General features: G+C 41.4%; 1 pseudogene; it reads right to left on the bottom strand.

Annotated features, from left to right (window-relative positions):
• Nucleotides 1-284: 284 nt before the first annotated feature.
• On the bottom strand, nt 285-3,275 carry LOC140646905 (uncharacterized; annotated as a pseudogene).
• Nucleotides 3,276-7,267: the final 3,992 nt, after the last annotated feature.

Here is a 7,267-nt window from a genome sequence, read left to right as displayed (position 1 = left end):
GTATGGTTAAGAGGTCGAGTGCATCCATCACACTCCACCCCATGACTACAGTCAATCCACTTTATTGACTCATAGAGTGGTAGTACCTCTTGCCTCTTGCCTCAATGTCATAAATACGTGGCGTATTGCAGATTAGTGTTAAGAGTCCAATTATTTGGTAAGCTGTTTAGTTTAATGTTAGTTATATACCATTTTACACACAAAATCAGTTGCTTGTATATGTTTTACATGCTGGATTGATGGAATTCTTTTCATTTTTTGCCAAACTTTGATATACAGAATGATTATATTGCTGTTGGGGACCATCCAAAAAGTTTCCCGCCAGTGATTTTCTCCATCTTTCTTCATTCTTTCTAGGACATGGAATATCTCCTCTGCATCATGATGGGCGGTAATCAGGGTTTTTTGTCTGTGGTTTCAAATTCATTTTAGCAATTGACTCAGGTCATCATGTTGCAACAGTTTTCTTACCAATGTGAGATTCATTCCAATAGGGGTAGGCAATAAATCTTGATGCAATGTATAGTTAGATTGTAGCAGTTGGTGGATCGTGACAGGAGCTGAATAGTTAAAGTCGCATCCCATAGTTCTGGTAAAATTACAAATACATATATTTGAGTGATTGGTATCTACAATATTTACAGTAGATATCTACTGTATCTACTGTAGATATTGGTATCTATCAATATCTACAGTGGTATTGTCTATAAATATAGAATCACAAAAGGTTCTCATACAAACACATCCATTTCCAATGTACAGAAGTATGGTTTCAGGGGTTTCATTAGGATGTATTTCAAAATGCAAACATGTTGTTCTGCGTCAAGACACATGTCTTGGGCCTTAATGGTATTACTTTCACAAATAAATCCCTGTTGTTCCCATACAACACATGCATCAACATCAATAGTTTGCCATTTGTTCCCATTTTGTAGGGCCCGTACTCTGTGTTCTAATGGATAGAGGACAGTTCCATTGTGATTTAATCCCAGTACAATGATTGGGTATATGGTGTATACTGAAGCATTGCGTATTGCTAAAACAAAAGCTGTGGCTTTACTGTCAGTAGGGTCATAGGTAAAATTGACTAGACACCACCAGGTTCGGAATTCCCTTTCAAATTCAATTGCATTATCCCAGATTACTTTTCAAATTTCAGTGGGTAAGATGCCCTCTTCACCTTCTCTTACAATTGCTGCCATAGTAGGTTGTACCCACAACTGAGCTTGAATACAACTAAGAGCGAGAGACATTAATCTGGGCTGCACCTAGTGCGTTCACAATTAACTGGTGGTCTTTTTCATTAATTCTTTCCCATTGAGGTAATATATCAGATAAGAGCCATTGGTTAGTTCCCAGTGCCGCTAGAGAAGATTGCAATGGATGTTCTAATTTGTGTAAATTACTTGTTGCTGAGTTTATTTTGTTTGCTAAAACTTCAGCGTCCATGCTGTTTAATACTCCTAATCCTGTTCCTAAAATACCAGTCACATCTCTTCTTGATCTTTTTGGAGAGGTAAGGGCTCGTCCACACAACCATGCTAACCATTCTGCATACGACACACTTGAGAATGGTGAGTAAGAAGGTTTATTGCAGAGGTATTGATCTGTGTTGATAGTTCCACTAATTTGAGGGACCATGATGGATTAAATAGCACTTGTTGCTGGCCTGTATATTTCATGGCATAGGGTCCAATTTTAGAAATTTGTGGGGATAGAGTTTTCTTATCCTTTCCAATTGGGGTGGATGTTAAGTGAGGAGTGGTTGTTGTTGTGCTAGGCTCAGTAACATCTATTTTGAATTTAAATGATAGTCCCATGTTCCTGTGAACCTAGATGCAGATTATGGAAACAGGTTGTATTAAGGTAAAATTGTACCAAAAGTCCAATCTTTCAGAGGTGCAACATTTTGTATCTTTTCTTATTGGGTTTGATGTAATGTTGTACACAGAAATCTCAGTTGCCTTTTCATGGGTAGACCCATTGATCATCCAGCATCCTCTTTTAATTTCTGTCCCTACTGTTCCCCAAAGTCAGAGAATTCTATTAACATCAGTCTCATTTCTATTGCAGCTCCATTCGTTTTCTAAGTATACTTCAGTTCCACACATGACCATGGTGGAAAGATTCAAATCTCCCTTACTAGGGAGTGTTCCCATAGTACCGGTATACTTAACATAAGCTTGAGACCATGGCCACTCTAGGGTTCTCTCAGTAGGGCTCCTTAGTAAAACTAGGGGAGTATTCAGGGTAGGCACTGACATCATTGTGATAGGTTTAGTGATTCTGAAAGATAGTGTTCCTAGTATTACATTGCGTCCTTTCAGAGCATTCCATCTGCGTGGTATTTTAACATCATAATGTTCCTTCACTGTGTCATGTATTGAGCAATGACTTATGTTACAGCATTTTCTGTATGGTGTGTAAGAGTTATTGTGAATGATCATAACATATATATATATATCCCTCATTAACAGGTAGTTGTGTTTTACAAGTCACATTTATATTGTTGTCTGTTAGTAACAAGACAGGTGGCTTATCTGTGTTTACACAATTGTGGCTGGTTTCTTGATTGACATTTAAGTTGAGACAGGTGGGCATTTGTGGGGAAGCATTATCGAAATCTTCAACAGCAGAAGGACAATGTATCTTATTTTCATCTTGGAGGAGACTGCATGATAAAAACGTAAAACAAAGTGGTCTTGGTGGGGTTTTCTGGACAGGCTACCCCATTAGAAAGAAGGAAAAATCCATCGTACACTAATTCTGTGTTTTGCATCACTGCTGTCAGTAGCTTCCCAGGCAAGTGGGCCACGAGGTTTAGTTAGAGTCATAGGTACAGTTCCAATTTGTGGTAAATTTGGCAGATTGTCCTGGCTGTAATGTTATCGGATATTTTCTTTCATCAGGAGGTGGAGCACCAGGTCTAGGTTTTGTAAAGAATGCACGGCTCCAGGGGGTCCCAGTGGGCCCATACCGATTATTCAATTGATGAAGTGTTTTGGAAAGTTGAGTATCCCACTGGGATACAGTGACTTAAGGCTCCTTTTCAATAACCCATTAGCTCTTTCTACCATCCCATTTGATTGAGGATAGTAGGGGGTATGGAATACCCACTGAATTTCTTCCTGTTTTGCCCATTCTTGCACTTCCTTGTTGGAAAAATGTGAGTCATTGTCACTTTGGATGATATTGGCTGTTGGTAGGCCTGAAAACCAAGAAGATAATCCCCTAATGGTGCTCTGATCATTAGCCTTCCGACATTTAGTTGCCATGATTAGGCCTGAGACGACCTCTACTCCTGTGATGATGTATCAATATCCCGAGGAGGGTTTAAAGGGCCCAATGTAATCAATTTGCCATGTTGACCATAGGGTTTTTCCCTCATTAATGTGTACGGGTTGTATTTTAGCAGGGTGATCAGTTTGCAATTTCAATTTACATTGGGGGCATTCTGTAAGGATGGTTTCACATGTTTTCCTGTTTAGAGGCCAACCTCGACTTTGGGCTGCAAAATAAAATGCTTCTTGGCTTGTGTGGCCTAATTTGTGATGTAACCATTCTCCCAGTCAGTACCATTCGGGATCTGGTGAATCTCCTGTTTTTATTCCCCTAATTCTGGCTAATTCATCTACTTGTTGGTTCCATTTTGTGGCTGGTTGGTCATTGTTTACATGGGCTTCTACCCATCCTAGTTTAAAGGGTGCTTGTCTAGCTATATCTAATAGTAATTGCCAGTCTTCAGTTCTCCAAACTGAGGATCTATTTACTTCCCAATTCAGGGCTTCCCATTGACAAAGCCATTGTGTGGCACCTGCCCACACAGCATAAGAGTTGACATAGGTAACTTTTGCTCCATTTTGTGCTGCTAGAACAACTGCCCTTAATTCTACTTGTGCACTACCTTCACCTTCTTCTATTACTTGTTTGCTGGTGGTAATTTCTAATGTGGCGGCTTTATACCGCCATTTGTCGTTTACCCTCTTTGCTGGGGCATCAGTAAACCAAATGCCTTCGGTCGGTGTTTTCTCAGTGAGGGAAGGTGCATTTAGAATCAGTGAAGGTTTAAATGGCTGTTTTAGTGCTAGTGGGTCAGTGCTTATAGGCATTTGTAATTTGGAAAATTTTTTAAGTCCTTCAGTCAATTGCATTTCATCTGCTACTCGCATCAGGTAGGCATACCATTTTCTGATGGTAGGTTTCTGTGCAATTCCTTCTGGCGGAGCAGTTCCTTTTAGGACTGTTTCTAGCAAATTAAATGGCCCTCTAGTCTGAACAGGTTGCCCCTGGTGTATTTTCTCAACTTGTTTAACTGCTCGGATTAAAGACAAAAGTCCTTTTTCCCATTTGGAATATCTCATTTCTGTCTCTTTAAATGCAGTTGAGCTAAACATTAAAGGTGTTTTTGGCCCGCTTGGCCCAGTCTGGAATAGGTTGCAATAAGTACCGTGTTCTGCAAAACCCCATTCTGCTATAATAGGGTCATGGGGGTGTACTGGCCCCAGTGACTGATATGTCTTTAATTCCTGTATTAGAGTTTTGACTACCTCTTTGTGGTCTGGATTCCATTTCCACAGTCTTCTCTTTCATAAAAGTGAGTATAGTGGGTGAGCAATGATAGAAAATCCAGGTACATGTTTCCCCCAGTATCCTAAAGTACCCATAAGTTGTAATTCTTTCCTAGACTGGGGCATCTGTAACTGTTCTATTTTACTTAGGGTGTCCGGTGGGATTGCTGCACTACCTGCAATCTACCAAGCACCTAAAAATCGTACTTCTCTACTCAGTCCCTGACATTTTTCTGGTGGGACTTCAACTTTTGCTTTATGTAGTGTTTGCCACACTGTTGCTGCTGCTTCCCCCACCTTTTCAGGTGAGGTCCCTCCAATTAGAATATCATCTGTATATTGGTATAGTTTCACATCTTGAGGGAGGGAGACTGTTTGTAAGAGTTCAGCAAGCGCAGCATGAGCAATCGTGGGTGAATGTTTATATCCCTGTGGGAGTCTGTTAAAAGTGTATTGTATGCCTTCCCAAGTAAAAGCAAATTTCTCTTTATCCCCCTCCTGCAAGGGGACCATAAAGAACATCTCTTTCACATGTAGCACTGCCATCCATGGGTGTGCGGCCGCTTGTAGTGCGGCTGTTAAAGTTGCAATATTAGGTACTGCAGCCGTTAGCGGAGCTGTGTTGGCATTTAGGCACCGATAATCGATTGTCAGACGCCATCTCCCATTTGGCTTTCAGCCTGGCCAGACTGGTGAATTGCACGGGGAGTGGGTTCTGGAAATAATGTGCCGTTTTTCCAAGTCTGCTATTACTTCAGAAATTCCATTTTGTGCCACAGCAGAAATGGGGTATTGCGGTACACTAGTAACCTTTGAATCAGGGAGTGTGGGGGCTGCATGGAGTACATGCACTGTAGCCTCCCGATTTCTATCGGGGTTAGAGTTAATATTTGAACTGAAGGACCACACACTGCCATCCGGCAGGCGTCAGGTTCGGCTGTTCAAAACATCGAAACCCAAATTATTTTCATTGTGATTTTTGATTGCAAAGTGAGTAGACAACATGCACTTCTCGTGTGGGAGCCATAAATTAACTTTCACGGTTTGGCAAATAGCACTTGCTCCGTTCACTCTGCTAATTTTAACTCTCTGCTGTCCAGATCGCACACCCAGCTTCTTGGCATTCTGTTGTGTTCGTATTGAAATTTGTGCTGCTGTATCTATTGCAAATTTTACCAGTTGTCGTTGAGTGCCAGCTGGATTCAGAATGTATTCTGCTTTAATGATGGGTCTAGCCTCATATTCAGAGGAATCTGAGGGGAACAAGGGGTCAACAGTTCCCTCATCATAGTCATCAGGATCACCCCAAATATCACCATCCCAGTCCTCTGGGGACACTATTAGTTTCCTAATTTGCATGGGGTTAGGGAGATGCAGGGCCTCCCTGAACATAATCTCGATCTTTTCTTTCAACTTTTGTGTTTTCTCCTTTTCTTCCTGTAATTGTTTCTGCAGCTGCTCAATTTTCAAAGACAGCATTAATTCAGCTGCCTTTCTGCCTTCTATTTCTTCCTTTAGGTCTTGCTCCTTTTTATTGTTATTCTTCCTATCCTGATAAGCAGCTTCTAAACAGGTACCTAGCATTTTGCAAATAATTCCTTTCCCTTTTCCATCCTTTATATGCCCCCTGGCCACTTTTAGCTGTTCTTTCACAGCTTCCCAATCATGCCAATTATCACAGGCCTATTCTTCTGAGAATTTGGGACTCAAACTTATTCCATGCTTCCGTAAGTAATCAGTGATACTACTTGTCATCCTGCCGACTATGCCAATTTGTGACGAATAAGTGATTTAGATTGCTTAAAAAAATCACCGTCAAAGGTATTAGCAAATGTCGTATTAATATGATGTTCTAAAAGTGTGACCTAACAAAGTTCAATGGCAAGATTCATTCTATTGATTAGTGCATGGAAGAAACATACAAAGGAAAATTGGGTTACACTCGAGTTAGAATGATTTACAGGGAGATGGGGGATACAAAAGGCCACGAAGGACCCCCCGTCGAGTTACGAGGTTCAGTGTAGACCCCCTTGCTTTCCAAACTCCTGATGGAGCTTAGGTGTGGCTAGGTCCAATCAGTCTCAGACCTGGACAACGGTTTATGTCTAAGGGATTACATATGCAAAATTTATCAATTCAGCATGCAATCAAAGTTACCAAGACAAAATCAAGGTTACCATACTCCAAGGTTGTGTGTAGTATCGGTCGCTTACCAAAGATCTGCCGTTGGTAAAAGGTCTCTCTGCCTCAAGGAGCAACCTTGAGAGGTGTCCCAGCTCAAGGGGAGATCACTGCCATGCAGCCATGCTGCCTAGCAGGGAGAGCTCAAAAAAGGCTCACTTAGGCTGTCATATTTATAGATAAAGTGGTTGGCTCAGAGTCAAATTACATGCAATGGAAAAGGTATGCATGAGACTCCTTGTACCCACAACTTACTTTCTTCCTTGATAAATGAGTCTTGGAAAAGCCACCCGCTATTCATGCATGATCGGTGTTCCAAGCTCATATGCATCAATGCTCTCTGTGCCACTCGGCTTCTTTGTGGGTTCTCAGAGAACAGATTGGACCCAGGAGTTCTTGGCCCAGCCACAGCTCAGGCCTTTACCTCCTTTGGAGCCTATACCAAACTGCTGTTAGTTTGGTTAAGAGGTTGAATGCATCCGTGTCAGTCATTCCAGCTGCATTCGTATTCCCATTAT

This window comes from Ciconia boyciana, chromosome 2, assembly GCF_034638445.1.
Source record: "Ciconia boyciana chromosome 2, ASM3463844v1, whole genome shotgun sequence".
Lineage (NCBI taxonomy): Eukaryota > Metazoa > Chordata > Aves > Ciconiiformes > Ciconiidae > Ciconia > Ciconia boyciana.
Note: the sequence above shows the minus strand (reverse complement) of the source record. Positions and strands in the feature narration are given on the sequence as shown.